Genomic DNA, 20,487 nt, shown 5'->3' with positions numbered 1-20,487 from the left:
CTCCAGAAACCAGATCAGGGGCGCCGCATTACCGTTAGAGGTAAGAATGGGGGTTTCCAGAACACCCCTGCCTCTCTATAGTCTTGTTGTGCTCTAGGCTCTTCTTAGCATTGTAGATGGTATTACGAGCCATTCACTTTAGCCTGGATACCTCTGTTTAAGTGTTACCCACATGAAGAAGATTTGATGCTTTAGGCTTGAATCTCGCTGCGATGACATTTCTTGTCTTATATGAAAAGTACAAACAGAAGCAGGTACTTGAGATACATGAATACCTGTACAACTTCAGTTTCTTCACATATAACCTTTAAAATCAATATAATACAAGTCTTTTAATTTCAGATATATATGAAACCAATATGAATAAAGATTTTATCTTTTTTATTTGATGTAGTGAAACTAATTTTTCAGAGATTAGTTTTACATTTTTGTCTTACAAAATATTTAAGTTAAGATCAAAAATTTCCTTTAAATTCTTATTTATCATTTGGTAAAAATAATTTTTTATAAAATGGAAAAATCATTTTACATTTTTATTTCTAATTTGTAAATCAACTGTTCATATATTAGGTTGGGAAAAATTAATTACGTATTTCCAACCAAGTATAACTAAGTATATATTGTTCATTTTTGGTCATATCAGATCATACGATAAGGTGTTGTAAAGGTGTGAGTTTATACTAAAAACACAATACAGACAAGAAGTATTTGACTTTCCATTTTAGTCGTGCTTTATCTTGCGTTGAATATGAAAATTTGTGATGTATACGTACCCAATACCTTTTGGTTTGTGTTGCACAAAAGAGTTTCAAGCAATTGTTTTCCTGCTCTATTTTACGCTCTACTTTGAATAATTTGAAATAAAGGCAACGACAGGTTGCAAACTTCTTTGATTACGCACCAGAAGCTCTAGGAGCTCAGATGGGAAGTTTTGATGCATACCCACTACATTCAAAATGCCTGGTGCCAAGTGACTATAATATCTTCTGGTCTATGATCAAGGTGCTTGGGAGTGAAAATTTGGCGCCAATAGAGGCCTGTGAAAATTAATTCTCCGAGTTTTTTGCCACTAGGAATAAGGGCTTCTACAACAAGGGCATTATGAAATTAGACTCTCTTTGGCGATAAGTTATCAAACAGAACAGGCCATACTTGCTTAAATCAGATGATTGTAACACTTCTTATAAGCATTGAAATAAATAGGAAAATACTTTTTCCTCAATCTATTATTTGAACATTTTTTTCAATTTTATATTTAGCCTGCTCTTTTCAAAATTTATAAACTATATATTATTATACTAGTAATATTCTTTAACTTGTTACAAAATCTTTATTTTTTAAAATACACCCCATTTTATGTTTTAGTTGCACATTTAAGATTCAATATGAGATAAAACAATTTACTTACTTACTCCCATACAATATATCTATGTTTGTTTCTGTAATTTATTTTCTTTCGAATTGACACATTTACATAAGTTTATTTTTTATTTTCTAGGTTATTCAGATAATCTATTGGGAAAAAAATCTATTGCCAATGTTGTTACATCTTTAAAAACAATATAGACAAGAAAATAGTAAGTAAAATGATTATTTGTAAAAACTCATCGTTAAGAAAAAATATATTTGTGAAACCAAAATTGTTTTGAGTCATTGATAATCTAATATCGTTCATAAATGTATATAAAAGACTTACATACACTTATATAGAGACCTAACCGAAAAATAACTCGTCCTTGGACCGATTATGAACACTAATTCCTATTTTCTTTTTTTTCTTTTGAAAAAATACATTTTGAAGTAAATTTATAAGCATGAAAAAATGTGAATAGAAGAAAAACTGAGTAAAAATAATAGCTTCCCTTAAAATTAAAACCTTTCCACCTCCACAATATAACATATGTACTCTATTTCCAAATGATCTTTCTTATTAAAAAAAAGTAGGAAAATAACGTCATTATTTGAAATATAAAAAGAATAATTAATTTTTGTTCATACTTGTACAAAAAAAATAACCTTTATACATAGAGTTCAATGCGTACAAGTGTGCTGTGGAAACTTAAAATTACTCTAATCTATACAATTTTTTGAAAAATTTAGATATTTTTTATTTTTTGAAATAGCTTACAACAATTCCTCTTTTCAAAAATATATATGTACTTTGAAACACACATGACGACATTAACCATTCGTTTAGAGAATCAGTCTGCAGAGTAGGAACCCAAAACTTACAGTAGTATATATTTATGATTTTATAGTCTTTCTTTTTATTTCAAGGTTTTATTAGGCAACTTAAATGACAGTTGAAATATTAAAAAAAAAACAGTTTATTTTTGATCCCATGTATTTAAGTGTAAAAATATCAGAGCAATAAAAAAAATGAACGATTGTGCGATCTGCATTTAGACTGCCTTCATCATCATAAATTGTATTACAGTCAAGAAAAACAAAAAATTCAGCAGCAAAAATAGGCTGAGATCTGGCCTGGTTCCATGTGCCCCTCCTCCAGCCCTGACCTCAACCTTCTGGACTTATCAATTTAAAGAGTCTTGTATAAAAATGTATGCCACACCTTTCATTCAAATTTAGATATTCTCCAAGCTGCCGGCGTGGTACACCATAGACAATGCCTTCATCGTCAGGAGCCTCATATATGTTCGCTTCTGTGTCGTGGCTGTTATTGCTTATGAAAGTGGATCTATTGAATAAATAATATGGTTTCCAATTGGATTTAAACATATTACCAACTGGTTTTGTGTTGTTTTTTCTGGATTCTATTCATTTTTTTCGTAACTTTGGTCAAGCTATTGCAAGTTTTGAGTTCCAATTCTGATATATTTTTACAAAAAAAAAGGATCCAATCCCCCATAATAAATAAAAAAATGACAATTGGAAATTTGTTCAATAGTTGACTCACTCAAATTTATTCACAATATCCGCTCTCAAAAAGTATTTAAAGGCGGCTACAATACTGGTTTCAGAAGCCTGACCATCGGGGATCTGCAGGAATTGGTCAACTCCTCATCAAAAGTGCCAACAATATTAAAAATTCAACAAAACAAAAAAATCTTAAGCAATCTCTAAAACTTCTAAAAATAAATAACAGTACAATCTGTAGGCAGAGTAAATTGAAAAATGTACTCCTACTTGCTTCAAGATTTTACATTCAATTTTTATCAATATAAAAAAAATAGGAACAAAATAAATTTACTATCTTCCTCTTCAAGTAAAGTCAATCAATTTATTATTCTTTCATTGTGACAATCCATTTTGCCTACATCAAATAGAATTTCCTTACTTCCAATCAGGTAACAAGAATACTTTACTGATATAAATGGAGGATGATTCTTAGAATAATACAATTATTCAATACACACTCAATTTTGATCAAAAACATTCTAGCTTGTTTCTGTGTAGACGGGCAACACTTACTAAAATTACTTTTGACAAAAAATAATATCTTTTATATAAAGTATTATAAAAGGGTTTTTCCCATAAAAAAATCCCAACACATCTAACAAAAAGTCAAACGACCCTATTCATAAAAATATCAAAGTATGTTTACTATCATAGTACGATTATGTTACATTACTTCTTTAGTTAGTCAAACAAGCAGAAAGAACAACAGTTATGTGCTCTTAAAGTGTGTTTTTTGTCATACATTGAAGGTAGTTGGTAATTATGAAAGAACGTGTTTCCTTTGACTAGATTCCTTTATTGTTATTACAGATTCCCCGCATTACCTTAATTAATTCTATATGAATATACGTATATGTATTTGGTAAAATGTGTCAGAGAAAGAAAATTAAGGGAGAAAAATATTAATATTATATCTATATAACGTATGTAAGGACGGAAATGCTAAAAGTTTTTTATTTTATTAAAATGTATTCCACTTTTATTCCCCCCCCCCCTCCCTTTTCTTATTATTGACATCATTCATTACATACAACTTCTAATATTCATATACAAATACATACCCTCATAAGTATGTACGTCTAAATTTCAGCACTGGTTGTTTGCACTTCTTTACAAAAGCAAATAAATTTACTTTGTTACATATTCTTACATTTAAAGCTCAATTTGTAATTAGGAATGGCTTTTGAAGAGAAAAAAACACCGTTTATTGATGATAAAAGGAAAATGGTTTGTTTTTTGTTTATTCATTAATAGATTGTTGTGGTGCTAACATCTCACCCTGAATGAAGAATCATTGCCTATCTATGGTGTAAATGGTGTATGGTGTAAGAATGCATGAAATAAATATATAGGTCGTGGGGTGAAAAGTCCCAGGCTTAACTGAGAAAACACTTTTTTTTCCCTTCCAAATTTGTCTTTTATTTTATTTTTTTTGTATTCACTCTATGAAAAACAGCTCCCATGGGACTATGGGATATATATGGATTTTTTTTTTCAAAAAACAAAATTTTATGCTCATAATTGTAATTAAATTTAGAACTTTTTTTCCAAAAATGTAAATTTTTCGATTTTTTCCCCCTACAAATTCCAAAAATCAAGCCCTCCTCCTCACCCGCCCAATAAAATCCTGCGGATGCCCATGCAGTATAATAAAGAAAAAAATCTATAGAATAAATAATATTACACATTTTTGACCTAAAATATTGAAAACAAGGGATGAATATTTTATTAACAACAGTCAAGTTTTTTTATTACAATTGAATTTGTTTTTCATTGTAGTTATTTTTTTTCCTACAATAGTTGGTGTATTAAATTTGGATTTAGAGACATAATTTTACAGCTTATATATTACTTTTGGTGAGTGCACACAAAAACAGTAATAGAAAAAAAAAAAAAAAATCAAATTCAAATTATTTTGTACATCATATACACGCTTATGGCCCCATATTTCATAGACGTATTTCGATCCATTATAGGCTTTGTATTTAAATTTTTGTGATGAGTTGAAATTTCCAAAAACCTTCATTTGATTTATGATACTTAAATTGCCCAAAAATGGTCTGTCCAATTAAATCTACCAATACCTGATTCTTTAATTATAAGTACATGTTTTGCTAATATAAGTTCAATTTACGGAGCCTCCAAAGGATTTATGAGTATAATTTGAATATAGAAATTGATAATAATTCGTCGGAAATTGCACAAATAATTCAAACTTAATTTTGCGAAAAGATATATTGACGGACCACTTTTGCTTAAGCTGTTTAATCTATTGTAAAAGTAGCAATTTTGGTTACTTCTATGTTAAGAATTTAGATATATTGAGTATGTTAAACACATAAAGAAACAAATACAGTTTGGCATAGTTAGGCAGACGTGTATTGTATATAAAGCTTGAGTAAAATAATTCAGCAGTTCATAGGATGTCCTTTGTTAAAAGAATAAGTTTAGACTATTCCTCTTTAATCCTTCTCCTTTCTTTAACATCATCTCAGTTAATTGAATTGGCTAAATGCTGGTATTGGTATAATCATCTCAATATTACTTAAATAGACTTTATTATAGAGACTGGTTAAGGTCCGGCAAGACGTATATACAGACTTTATTATCGTGGTAAGACTGTAAAATATTTTAAACGATAATTATGACTAAAAACAATATGAAATGTAATGAATCAAAGTAATTCGATTACCTCTTACTATTTAAAGTTTGAGATCTTGGCAGGTTTTGATTTGATAGAGGGCGCTTTTGTGGGTTTTCTTGCACATAAAATAGTGACCATAGCCAATTTATTTTTCTCAACTAAGTTCTTGAAGAACAGGTTTTTTACTTTTATTAGCGCCTTATGTAAATTTCGGGGAAAAAAAATACCAGATCAACTTTTTATTGTGGGTTGTGATCAAACATACAGTTTTCTCATCTATAAAGATCTCAGATACGTAAAATGTACCTAAATATTTTGATATAAAATTTTTTCGTAAACACCTTCTTATGTAAAAAATCCCGAGCAGTTTCATATATTCAAATCTAAATATTAATATTATACATTTTCCTATCTTAATTTTAAGAACAAGGTTTGATTTTTATACACAATAAAGGAATTAGGGAACAAAAATAAAACGAATTTAATTTACATTCACTAATATCACAGAATATTTAACGAAAATTATTTTGAGATTAATTAAAACAAGTTCCCTCAGGAGTAATTTGATGTTGTTACAACAACAAATTACAAAATATTCAATAGTTGTATGTCTATATATTAGTAAGAAATGCTTTATTTATTACTAAATAATTTATTTTAATAAAAAAAGCAATACAATGTAAAGTATTTTTGTTAGAAAAATTTCCTTTTTTTTTATTTTTTCAAGAAACATGTACATCAATTTTGGATTTAATTATCAATATTTCATTTTTTGATTTATACATATTAATAAAACTCTATTGTAATATTAATTTTACTCAATTAATGTCATGGAAACTAATATTTAAGAAAAAAATATACAAACAAAACATTATTAATAGTTTTGTTACCTTTAAAATGTGGTATTATTTTCATTCATGTATACAGGGTTATTTCACAAGTGGCTGATCAATATACATGAAAAAGCAACATAAAGTTTTTTATTTTTAAAGAGATTATACAGGGATGAAGGGAATTGTTAATTGTTTAACAGTTTAGATGTATAAAATTGTGGGCGAAGGATTACCCATAGGAAAATTGACACATGAATATTACCATAAGAAAATTTACCTCGGGAATGTTGCCTGCAATGATATCACGTTTATAGTTATTCATATACCAAATTTTTTAAATCTATAGATGGGTCAGACTCCTCCAAGGATCTGTTGATAGCTTTACCATCTGCAGATTTGTGATTATAAATTGTTCCAAATTGCACTACAGACAAACAAGATTTATGACGAATAATTGTAAAACCTGGGGACAGGTTTAGAACCACCGTTGTCAATTAATGGAACCTCCTTTAGAATCGCCTTTGCTTCAGATCAACATGTTGTGCAGTATAATTTTTGAGACATCAGGCAGATTAAAAATCATCACCGTCGCTTCAAGAACCATAAGAACTCCCTTCTTATTATTAGAGGGAACTTCGACAGTCACTATCGATGTTCCACGATTCTTCTGCAGATGGAAAAACTGAATTCATATCCTTAGATGGGTCAATCACATCTAATGATAAAATCATATATAAGCAGTATAAGTGCAGGCAATTTTTCGCGGAAATTGGTTGCAAATATTTTTATATAAGAACTTATTTAAGGGCAAGAATTGAAGTAAATATTTTAACAAGGAAGTGTATTAAATAAAAAGTATATTTTACAAAACTCTATTTATTCTTGAATTATCTCTAGTGGGTTTTTTATTATTTTTTATATAAAATCCCCATTTATAAGGCAAAAGTATAGGATATTAGTTCCACAACTGTCAATCGTTAGTCAATTTAAAATCCACAACGATATTTGTTGAACTAATTACTGAGACTGTTTGGACTTTTGCTCTCAATAAAATTTTTAAAAGAAAAAATAGCTTATTTTTATATTCAATTATGAATATAAAAATAATATTGTTTGTGAGAAAAATAGAAAATATATATCAATATTATTAATATGATAGACCAATATAAAAGAATACAATTTAAAAATAAATAAATAAATTACTGTAACTTCAATTCAGGTTCCTTATGATTTTAAAGATATGAAAAAAACAAAAAAAATGTTATTCATACACAAATAAAACTATTCCTTTATTGTTTATGGAAATTAATACTAATTTAAGAGTTTTAAGAGATTAAGACATGTTTTATTTTGTAATCAAACATAAATATTTAAATCACCAGAAAATACATTTATGCTTATTTCAACTACTACTTTTGGGAATAAACCAAAAATCTTTTTTTTTATTGTTGACTTATATTATTATTTTTGCAAATTTATATATTATTAATTAAAATATGGATTGATTAAGTTTTTTTTAGTTCATTAAGATATATAAATCGCTGAATGAGAATAATTTAATAAATAAATAATGAAATGCATCAACAAATGATTAACTAATTACTACGTTAGAGATTAAGTTAAATGGATTCCATTGAATGGCTGTCAATTTAGCCTTTTGATAAAACTCATTAACCCTCTGTCAGTGAACTGGGATATTACACAACCCAAGACATATGTATATAGATGCCTTTTATTCCTTTAAATCTACATTTTATCGACAATACTTTTTCGTATGCTCCAAACACATTAAATTAAATTTTATACCATTCTTAATTTATCTTGATAATTCATTGTTTCGGATTTATTTGTAAATTTAAGTAACGTTGAGTTTTATTAAATAGCTGTTCTGCGGAAATGTTGTTCTTTCTTTTTCTCTTTTTGATTTCTTGGATTCCTTTTTTTTCAGTGTGAGGACTAAGGGGTACAGCAGTAGACACGCCATTAAAAAATTGTAGCTATTAGCAAGTGGTCCATTGCAATTTGAATTTTAAACTTCAAAAATAATGAACAATAGAATTTCAACAAAATTAGTTCTACAAATAGATGTGTGCCTGAGCTCGCTTAATCATTGATCTAGCAACCGGTAGTGGCAATGATAGCTTCCAGTAGGTGGTAGAAGGCCTGGAAACCGTGGCAGATATGGTCCTATGCCATCGCATCCCAGTGCTGGATAAAAGTAGCGGCTTTGAGGAACTCGGTATTTGGATGACGGATACTGTACCTTTTTATTTGTTTGTCAAAAGGTTGGCATCAGGGCTGTAGAGGAGCCAAAAGTTTCAAGAAAGAGTTTAACGGAAGTCTAAAGACTCTTTTAAAAGAGTTTTGAAACGGAGAAGAAGGTTTTTTTAAATTTATTTCGTTTCTGGTGTCAAAAGTGGCCTTTCCACTGTCACAAGGCTCTTTCCACCATCTATCTTGATAGTTCTGTAGACAATTTGGTGTGAAACCCTCAGTTCTCTTGCATGGGCCCACATGAATTTGAGGGGATTGACCAGGGATATTTCTTATAACTCAAACAGCACCAGTTTGGCCTTTTTGACAGAGTCCTTTTTCCTCTCCAACGTTTCAAAATTTCTGACGGTATTGACAGTGATTCTGGATACGCCAAACTGCTTAAAGTGCACCAATGGAAATTTGTCGATCACATTCAAGTGTCATTTTCTCGACTTATACGTAAGCTAGAGAACTGAGGTTTGTTTTGATTTGTTACTATTTCTTTTTTATTTTAATATACCAAAATATAAATTATTTTCAATTAATGAACCTTAATTAATTATTGAAGTATAACTGTTCAGATTTCAATGGAACACCCCGGTATTCTATAAAATATATACAATCTCATAAAAAATAATGGGTATTAATTTCATTCCAAAAATTGGACTAAATTTTATCAAAAACAAAAAATTATTGTTTTTACCACAATAAGAACAAACTATATATTGTTAAAACTCCATATGCTAAGATTACTTTAATTTTTTTCTTTTTCTTGATGTCTTAAAGACATAATAGTTTACTTTTGCTATTTACAGGTAGAAAATGGATTAAGTAGTTAAGAGAAAGATACAAAATTTAAATGATGTAATCTTATTAGCTCTTCTTCTATTGTTTACCATGCCATTTTTACCCTGTTCATCAGGTAATACAAATGATGTTAAATAACGGAAGGTTAAAAATCTTACATGAATTTATTAAGCTTACGCAATAAATAGAGTAGCCCATTTTTTGAGCTCAAGTAACTTTAATAACATAAATTTAAGAGTGTAGACTGTGCAGATCTCGTTGCCTCAGACAAATTAGATGCATAGGATTAAAAGTGGATACAAATAATTGTTTTGTGAATAAAATAGGAAAAACTGTTTGTGATATTTAATAAATTGTGGATTTGTTAATATCTCTCTTGTAATTCCTGAAATCATAAAACAGGGAGGTGATGTTAACGAAGGTCTTAATTTTATTGTATCCTAAACTTCACTCCTGCCATCTCCTTGCACTCTACGAATAAGCCATCCCTACCGATGCCTTGGATGGTGAAGGCATTTCCTACCTAAACTACAATCAATGTGCCAGAATAGTAAATGTCACACTATTGAGCCCTTTTCAGCACTTTTGAGCAATTCCTATATTCCTGATTTGAAATCCCTTACCGTTTCTCTGCATGGTAAATATATTACGGAAAATATTGCGCAAACAGACTATTATTGAGGGAGGAGGCGTCTCCACCAAGTTGTTTAGAACAAGGGCTTGTACATTGCACGATATATTGGTCAATTGTACTAGGTGGAATATAAAACCTGTAAAAAGATATTAAAGTTAGTAAACATCCTTTTTGTAACACGGTTTGTGATCTTGGTACAATGAAACCCCAAAAATAAATAAGTTGAATGATTATTATATAGGTTACGTCTATCTTTTAAAATAAGAGTAACAATATTACATTTTTTTACCTACCGCAGTACGCCTCATTCCTCACATTGAAAAAATGAAAGAAGCATCCATGAAATTAAAAAGAAAAACAGATAATTAAATTAACTAAACCTCGACAAAAAAATTATAAAGTACATTAATAAGTCCTAAAGAATATGTATGTAATGTTAAATGAAATGCATACTGAAAATAATTGGCCATAGAGCTTAGTTTCAAAGGAATAAAAACATTTTTTTTAATTGTGGAGTTAAAATATCCCAGGTCACTAACAGAGAGTTAATAAATATGATTATAATTCAAATGAATATATGTCAGATTTTTAAGTTCTTTGGTAGGTCTCATTTTGGAACACCCTGTTAATACGTTGTACGGTACATACTTACTTATATGCATTTATTGCAAATGTCAAAAGTTATGGCTTAAAGGATTTTCTTTCTTATATTCAGGCATTCCCCTTCCTTGTCCCCCAAGAATATAGGTATAAAAACATTTACAAAATGCGCAAAAAAAAAAAAAAAAAAAAAAAAAAATGGAAAGAAGCAAAATGACTATTGCAAAACATAGAATCCCTTATTTACAAACATCATTGGCGAAAGTAATGAGAACTTTCACCAATAAAAAGAATGAAAAATAGTTTGTCAATTTTGTGGTGCTTCAAATGCTTCAATTTTCATTTGTAAAAAAGGATATGACAGTAATTCATGTAAATAAATGTAGTAAAAGAAATCCATTATTTTTCCAAAAGGTGGCTATAGTAATGTGTATCTCACGTTGTATAAGTGCAATCAGTGTACGTTAGATGCCATTAATAAATAAAATTTTGTACACAAAACCGTTTTAAGGAGTTTTGTGATTTTTTTTAATAAATATTGTTTGAGTGGTCGTCAAATATGGGCATCATTACACCATATTTTGCAGTTTTCCTTAGATAAAGGCAAAAACATACGTCAGACGGCTAAAATTCTGAATAATGTTGAGGGTCTTATTTTAACAGCCGTATTGTCACATGCAATTTTGGTTTATTAGATTCTGTTCCGGTAATTTGATGTCAAAGATACAACATGTTCTGGAAGGCCAACTGTAAAATGTGAATAAAATAAAAGAAATCGTTTAATCTGACCCTCATGTAAGCACTGTTTTGAATCCCATGGAGATACACATTAATGAAGGTTTTTTTGTTTAAAATCCATTGAATCCATTTACTAAATCTTATATAAACCTCAATAATTCTTCCTTTAATGAAAGAGGTTCTATGATTTAAAAAGTTTTTTTGTTTGGTGTTAGAAAATACACCGTTATACTACATCATATGTTCATTCAAGACTTAATACATATAACTTGGTATAACTCTTTACTCGTACTACTATTATTTATGTACAGCTGATCAGAAAAAGAACAGACATGAAACCACTTAATTTTTCAAACAGTGCATTTAATTGGATATAATTTTGCCCAAAGTCAAATATTACTTCTTTTGAAATAATAATGCAAGGACTAAAAGCCATTTCTCTTCTTTTATTTAATAATGTATATACATATCTAAATATTTCATATTTTATTCCGATATTCATCATATTTTTAATCATTTCAAGGCTTTTATCTATATAGAATTCCTATGTTCCAGTATTTCTTGTACATACATTCCTTGTTCATAAGTCATCTCTTTTATCTAGTTCCATTGTTTTTGGTCATCATCTGTTTTGTTAGGAAGAGTTTTATAAAAAATATTTTTATGAATATATATAACATAGTACCTGCGTATATTACTTCCTGGTAACTGGATAGGTATGTTTGTGTTCATAAAGCAACAAATGTAGAAGACCTGTCATTTGATAGCAATTGAAATTATTTCTGTTGTTGAAATTATTCAAACATGGGATTGTGATAAAAAAAAATTATGTAAAGTAAATTAAGGTGGCCATTCAAATTCAATACTTTATATTTGCTTGTCTCACCCCTCCATTATATTCCCTTCACAATCAAATCTTGATGTGCTAAATATCTTTGACTTTTTTTTTACTGATTTATAAAATTGTTCTGAAGGATTTTATTTTTATATAAAATTGATATTATTGATATCTATAGATGGCGTTGGAGTTATTTAAAAAATCTTACAACAACGTTAATAATGCATTTTCCTTGACCCTTTGTCGTGAATGTTTTGAAGACTTTAATAAGGCATCTGTCTTTACATCAAATATCCTAAACTATGTTCAAAAGACGTGTAATTAAAAAGTATAGGTATCTTAAAATGCGCTGTATGTTGACTTGAGATAGTGATCATTTAGTCTAGTATGCTCAGATTCGATCCGTATTCTTCTTCAAAAAAATTTCTAGGATGTTACAGACTCCGGGAATCCTCGAGCAGTCGTAGAAGAGGAGCCGGCTGATTTATTTTGCTTATTTTGCTTATTACCTATATATTTGCTTATTCTGCCTATTTTGTCTGGATTCGACCATTTTTGTTTTGCGTTTGAAAAAGTGTTTTACATGAGAGTTCGTGAATTATAGTTATTGACTTACTCCCTGGACCCGCTATATCCTAAGATTCTTCTCTCAACTATTACTGGGCCAAATATTTTCCAAACTCTCACTGACTTTTTATCTCTTTATTTGGGATTGCCTCCAGTACGATCATTGATGGAGTAAAGGGTCTGAATCTTATCTTTGAAAATGAGTTTACCTTCTTTTTAATTTTTTATCTTTGACTTTAATTTAAATTTAGTTCATCGGGCCCTAATTCTTCATTCCCTACGTAACCTGGAAAATAAAAACATCAAACAAAAGCCCTTTGATATTATTGAAAGAATTAAAAGGGATTAGAACATGGATTTTAAGTAAATGTATTTTCTAATAAAAAAGTGGTCAAAAAATGAGCGCCCAATTGTGCAAGAGCACACAAACAAAATGGGGTATTAAGCAGGAGAGTGTTTTTGATAATTTGACCGGAGCTCATTTCCTATATGAGGTTAGGCTATAATGGTGGTAAAAAATTACTTTGAAATTATAATTAATCACTTTTTTTTTACTTCTATCTGATAGTTGTTAATCCTCAAAAAGTGGAGAGGACCATGACTTAGGCTTTTTTTCGGTCCTGTATAACTTGAAGATTTTTAGATGACAAAAACTAGTAATAACTAACTAATATAAAAAAAAACAATAGTGTATAGTAAATATCTCTATAATTGGTGGCAGCGATGAGGTTGTATTATACTTAATAAATAATGGCTGAAGAATGAAAAAAAATAGGATTTCCGAAACAACTATTAAAGTACTAAACTTCATCATAAAAGATTCTACATTTTCATTTATATTTTAATTAAAATTAACATAGGTGGTCAACTCAAAGAGTTAAAACGGGATTTTACTAAGGTTGTGGTGTGAGAAAAATTTGGAATCTTTTGGAAGGTATGATTGAGATGAGATATAAGCTCAAACGGCTAATTTAAATTAAAATCTGCAATCTTGATTAATGATTTTAAAGAGTAAATACATTAATAAATATAATTTTATACAATAATTTACGACCTTTACGTGGTGAAGGCAAATAATCAAATATGTAAATAAGTCCTACCTATATTATAATTTACATGTTTTAAAGGAATTATATATACCATTATTTGATAAATTAAATGATGAAAAAATAAATTATACTTTGAACATTGGTTTATTTAATCTTTTTGATAAGACATTAGTTAAAGATTGATTGACTCCTCATTAATATAGACTTAGAGAAGGTGACGCACAGGCCTTTATTTTACAGAAAAAATGGCCAAAGCACTAAATATTTACATTATTGAATTAGGATATTTTGTTTGAACATATCTAATAAAAATGTGTCTATATTTTTTTGTTCATGCATTAAAAAACAATTTAATAAAAAGTAATATTGTTTTTATAACTTCATTTGCAAGTATATTATACGTATGAGAATATACCAATACTATACTATAATCCAGTTAAAGTTTGAAAGCTATTTAGAGCTTCGTACATCATTTGAAATAAAATATGTAAATGCATTTGTTAAAGGGAGGTAACTATTTAAGAATACATTTTTGTAAGTTTCATATTTATATATTATGTAAAAAAAATAGTATTTTTGTTTTTTAATTTTGTTACTATTTTTATGATTGAAATACATAAAATTATTAATATACCTATGTTTTAAATTTGAAAAAGAAGTGAATACAAAAAATAAACTCAAAGAGGTTAGTTATATACATCTTTAATGAAGAGTAATGAACCTATGCATATTTGAACACCTTGCCAAAATGAGGATTTTGCTTGATAGCGTACTGCAAGATCGAATAATATAGAGTGTGTCATTTAGCAATGTGTGACGCTTTGAATTTGCCCCCTTAAGTTTTTGATATTTAAAAGGTAGTCATATTATTAACACTTGATTGAGACTGATATTATTTGATAGCTGAATAATTAGGCTTTTGAAAGGTTTAGTTTCCTGAATAGTAAGAACACGATTGGTAAATAATAATGATTAATTTACTCTCCGTCCCTTTGTTCATTTTTAAAAATCAAATTGAGATTGTGAGCCTAAAAAAATACAAAAATCCATGGACAACCCAAGCTCTCATTCTTAGATCTCTATCTTCTGTATTATTATTTTTGGAGTATAATCGAGAGAAAGATTTGTTCAGTCTGCCATCAAAACAATGGGATCTTCCAATCTTCCACTGAGCATTAGTGGGGCTTAATTATTCAAGTAGAAATTCGTCAAGTATGTTGGAGCTTCCGTTCAATACAAAATAAATGTGTCATCGCCGGAGCTAAAACTTTGATGATTACTCTTAATTTATATACCTTATTTAATGAAATAATCTGGTATTCTTAATTTAGTGTTATTTTCTTAAAAACGCTCTAAGTGGAGAGGGTTACAAAGTGTCCCCAATATATCGTTGCATCATATTGCTTCGCTTATTCTTCTGGTAAATATTGGAATACAACATAGTTATGTATACAATATTTAATACCATTTGAGTCTTTCAAGGTTGTAACCAGTAAATAAAAAGTTTTTTTTAGGAAAAGATAAATAGCTTTGGTCTCATCTAATATAATGTTATTTTATCTGAGCACATTTCCCAACAAATAAATCTCTGTATTATATAGTTTGAAAAAAAGAAATGCGGTTTCTAATTATGTCGTTACAACAACTGTAAATTTGAGCAATTAACTCTTTATTAGATCGTGACATAAGCTTACGAAAAGAGGGTATTATTTAATGAAGTCATTAAAATGTACAAGAGCCACAAAGTTCATAGTAATTCCTAACAATTTGCTCCATCTCCATTTTAGAAAAATTGACTTAATTAATATTCCAATTTGGTTAATAATAAAATTAAAAGAATGGGTCATTAAATCTTTGTACTAACTAAACAAATTACACATTCTTACTTCATGGAAAACATTATTTCCTTCTACAGCAAATTTTTTTTTTTTAAAAACAACAACATTTCAACGGTTCTTCAAAAGTAATTTTTTCTTGTGGCAGTGCTTTTTTCATCCACTATAAAATTAGAAGCAAATTCAAATTTATAATTGTCTGATAGGATCAGATTAGTAAGTATGGAAAATAAGTTCTACTTGTAAATTTAGTTTCAATTGCCTAATTTTTTGATCAATAAATGTCTCTGTGAATTAGAGGCCTATTTTTGATCTTGTGAAACCTTTTCTTTATTTGGAATCCACGTGAGCGTAAACACCAGATCGGAAATTTGCATTAAAAATTGGTATCTGCTGAAAAAGGATATTAATAATGTTCCTTATCTATTGAGGACGTTAAAATCTTGAGAAGAGATAATTATAACATAAAAGTACAAATAGTCAACCAACTCTATATTCATTTACACTTACCGGAATTTGAGAAACTTTCACATCTCTATCAATCAGTAAAAATATGTAAAAAAGAGTGTCAATCAATTCTAAGTTACTTTTGAATAGTCGGCATCATTTTTATTTGATAATTGTAGAGGAAACATAACAAAAGTGTGTTTTGGAACTATAAATAAATTACAATATCTCCCAACCTAGGCCTGCACATGAAGTTTCAAACAATCTTGAAATTAATCTTATTACTATTTAGTCAAAACAAAAAGTAATTACTTTCCTCTTTGAAAATTAAAATGAAAGTAAGAATGGATTATTTCCTGTTGGTAGTTTTATTAAATTTTTGAAACTTGAGGTATTTGAAAGTGTTTTTGGTTGTGTATTGATTTTTTTTTGGTCTCAAGGATCACTACATAGTAAAAAAAACTAAATTGATATAAAATATAATAAACATTATAAATTAAGAGCAGTACTTATTTCATAATCATCCAACGATAATTTCATAGATAATTAAACAATAATAAAATAGGATTACAATTAAAAAAATTATAACGAGATAAAAAAGAAGTTTAATAGACAAATTTCAACAAACTATTGTATTATTTTCTGTTGCTTCGTTCCTTCATTTTGCAAACACGTTGTTATTCCTTTTTTATTGATATGGATGGCTTGCGATATTTAAAATCATCAAGTCACTGAAAATTGTTCTCGGCATCGTTTCACTAAAAAAGAAAACACCTAGCGATTTGAGGTACGATTAAAACTCGGAGGATTGAAGAAAACTTTAATATACCATTTAATACATTTACAGGAAAAAAATTAATTCAAACTTGAAAAGCTTTTTATGTATACATTAGAAGTGAATAATCTTTTTAAACATAAATATTTCAATATATTTACGAATAAATATATGATAAAACATCAATGCCTTATAAAGCTTTAAAATTGTCCTTTTTTTAAACAGAGAAAAATAATGATATTCAGTAGCATACAAAATATTTATAACTCATTTTTAATTATCAAATATGACACATAGTTTGCCATTTAAGCTATTAAAAAACCATTCAGATTTAAAACAAGTGTAGTATATTGAACTTATAAGACAAAAAGGTCCCATGGATGCAAAAGTGTTGAAATAAATTCTTAATTTGTAAATTAACTTATGGTAAGTAATTTATATAAAATTTGTTATTTGTTCTTTATAAATATAAATTGATTGAGTACATCGATTCAAGTTGACCTATTTATGTTCCATGCAATGTTAGAAAAAAAGATTGAGATGATAACTATCTATGCAATATACAATTTCCCTGTATTTCTTGTGAAAAGATCTTGTACAAATGCTCTTTTTATTAATACAATGGTTTTGACCTTATACGTAGTGATTCAAAAAATGTGTATTTTATAGTGGACCGTTTTTTTAAATTCGTAATCTGAGGAGTGAATGTTCATTCCTGAGCTTTTTTATTATTATTCAACTCCTGAGGAGTGAAATTCTTTTTCTGTCAGTTTCAATTATTTAACAAACCTGATTGAACATTTGCATGCCCTCATACAAGACACAATTCAGACCTTGAGGGTTTATCACTGAGTTATAAATGTAAGTCTTTGTTGGACTCAGGGTATAATTGAGGGTCGACATCGGGCTATTTCTTGCCCATGACCTTATTTATTTACTTCTCCGTTCCTCCGTTGTAACAGCTGATTAAAGTTGTCCTAAAAAGTCATGACAGCTAAGCTGTTCTCCTTCAAAACATTCTACAAATTGTCAAGTTACAACGTTGATTTTGGGTTGTCGTTTTTCTAATCAGGCAAAAATAATTCAACCCTAAAACGCATATGCAAGTGTCCAATAGTTTTGCTATGCACACAAGATACAGTATAGTAATTTTTAGAAGGAAAGTAATGAAGTTCTTCAGAGCAGATAACAGTTTTGTTTTTTATGGCCTAAATTATTTCCTAACAATGAAGTTTATTTTAATAACTTCAGAAAGACTAAATGTTTGTACCGTCAACTCAAAAGGAAGCTAGAATTATTTATCTTAAAATTGAGGGTGGATTTGATTTGTATTCTTTAAGGAATTTTTTTATAAATAGATTATTATTATTAACCCACGACGACACAAATTGAACTTGAAATATCCAAAAATGATTGTCACAATAAAATAATGATAAATTGATGGATTTATTTGAAAGGGATCATATCAGAGTAAATATAAGTTTCTTAAATAATCTAAAGGTTTTAAACTATAGTAAAAAATTTTAAGTCCTGTAACTTTTTCCATAAAACCTATAATTCACTCAAATATACTATAAAATATTTGTACTGTAAGAATATATGAAGTAAAAAAATAAATTGGTTTTTTTTCTTTTTCTTGATTTTTGTTCAAGATTGTTTAAATTTTAACACGTCATTTATAAAAATAAAGCAAGTGCGCAGCAAAAAAAAAAAAAAAAAAAATTACAAAAAGTAAAGGTATATCTTATTAATAGCAAGAATTTTATTTCAAAAGGGATATAGTTAAAATATTGTTCTTCTCATTTTTTTTTTCTTTTTCAAAATGAATAGAAATATACTTTATACAAAGATACAGTATGATATATATACATACACAAATAAAAATTTACAACATCCAATAATCCACAGAGAATTGATACGTACACATATATATTCGATTCTCAATATTTATTGCATATTGATACAATACAACTCAAAATGATAGTTTTATTTCTTTAGTTAAGGAAAAAAAATCTTTTATTCTATATACATGATAATTTATCAAGTAAAAGAGGGGGGGGAAATACCAAGCATAGTCATAGATAGAATTTGATTAAATATATATATATATATAATTTTGATTATTATATGGGTTTGTCAGCATTAAACAATCTTGAACAAAAATTAAAAAAGGAAAACTATAATATTACTAAATTTTTTCAGTAAACATTAACCCAATGTTTCTAATTGTTCTTGCTTACTACCTCCTTTTCCTTGTTTTTGATGAAATCAATAATCTGATTTCATAACTCCGTAGAAGTAACACTTTAAAAGGTTTGTCAGCTCTAAACCAATTTTGTTTAAGAGATCCATGATGATATAAGTGATATGCCCAATTATTACTTGTTATTTTTTTTACGCTTGATCAGAGATCCCCACAAAGGTGGTGCATCAACATTAAAAAGAATCTTAACTAAAATCAGGAAAACGAGAAAATAAAAAATTATTTATTTACTTCCTATAAAAGCGATGGAAACAAAGGGCCCATTTCCCCATCACCAATTTTGCTGAATTTTATAGTTATCACAGTAGTCTTACAAAATTTAAATGTCAACATTAAATATTTTAAATCTAAAATTTTAAGAAATGTTTGTTATCTCCTCTGATAAAAGTAATTTTTCACATTTGGCATTATAAAAAAATCTACAATTTGTTTAGTTAAATTATTAAAAAGAATAATGCCCCCCCCATCCTGTAAATGCCTCTATTGACGTCACGATTTTATAATTTGCTACCCATGATTGAAAAAATCATGTCGGCGCCCGTACTTTCTATATACATATCTACATCACAATATTTTCATAGACATATTTGACTCAATTATAGGATTTGTGTTATAATTTATGAAAAGAGTTAAGATACCCAATAATTTAAAGATAGTTTAAAATCTTTATTGGTTTATGACACTTATATTGACCAAATTTAGTATAAGAAATAAAATAAATCAATTTCTAATTTTTTTAATATTTGAACAATGAATTGGCTACTTTGAATACAATTGCCAACACACCTAAATGGTTAATTAGAATAATATTTATTTAGGAATAAACGATAATTCTCTGAAGATTACAAATGTTATCATACTTAATTTCAAGAAAAATCAATGTAGCTTTCTCTTACCTTGTCAGAGCTTACATCTCTATAGTTTTTATTGGCTATATTTGCTTATTAATTTATTTCATAATAAAAGCTAAATACTAATGAATTAATTTTGTACCACGTCGTATGACTCAACATTTCTTTTGATGACTTATAGATAAAAAATCTCAAATTTAGTCGGTATTAGCCGATTCCTTTGGAATTATTATTCAATAATGGTTAGGAATTGTTCACAACTTTAAAAAACCAATTCTAATTCAATTAATCAACGTTAAGAAGATTGATTAGGACAAAAGAAGTAGAAACATTGACAGTTGTCAATCAAATACAGTGTATATTTTTGTGTTGGAGAAGTAGTAACGCGTAAGCTTTTGTTTCTTTGTTGGATAAAATTGGATTAATAAATG

The 20,487-nt window shown here is 28.2% G+C and overlaps 1 protein-coding gene across 2 annotated transcripts in view; it reads left to right on the top strand.

Annotated features, from left to right (window-relative positions):
• The window catches only part of LOC121124122 (uncharacterized), a 137,820-nt gene that overhangs the window by 24,506 nt on the left and 92,827 nt on the right, over positions 1-20,487 (top strand). Inside the window, exon 2 of one of the 2 annotated variants that reach the window (XM_071890957.1) lies at positions 1,499-1,577. The exons of the other annotated variant lie outside the window; for it this stretch is intronic. The gene's annotated coding sequence lies outside the window, so the exon portion shown is untranslated. The remainder of the gene's footprint in view (positions 1-1,498; positions 1,578-20,487) is intronic. 2 annotated transcript variants of the gene reach the window in all.

Source organism: Lepeophtheirus salmonis, chromosome 9, assembly GCF_016086655.4.
Source record: "Lepeophtheirus salmonis chromosome 9, UVic_Lsal_1.4, whole genome shotgun sequence".
Classification (NCBI taxonomy): domain Eukaryota; kingdom Metazoa; phylum Arthropoda; class Copepoda; order Siphonostomatoida; family Caligidae; genus Lepeophtheirus; species Lepeophtheirus salmonis.
This window is presented reverse-complemented; position numbering and strand designations above follow the sequence as displayed.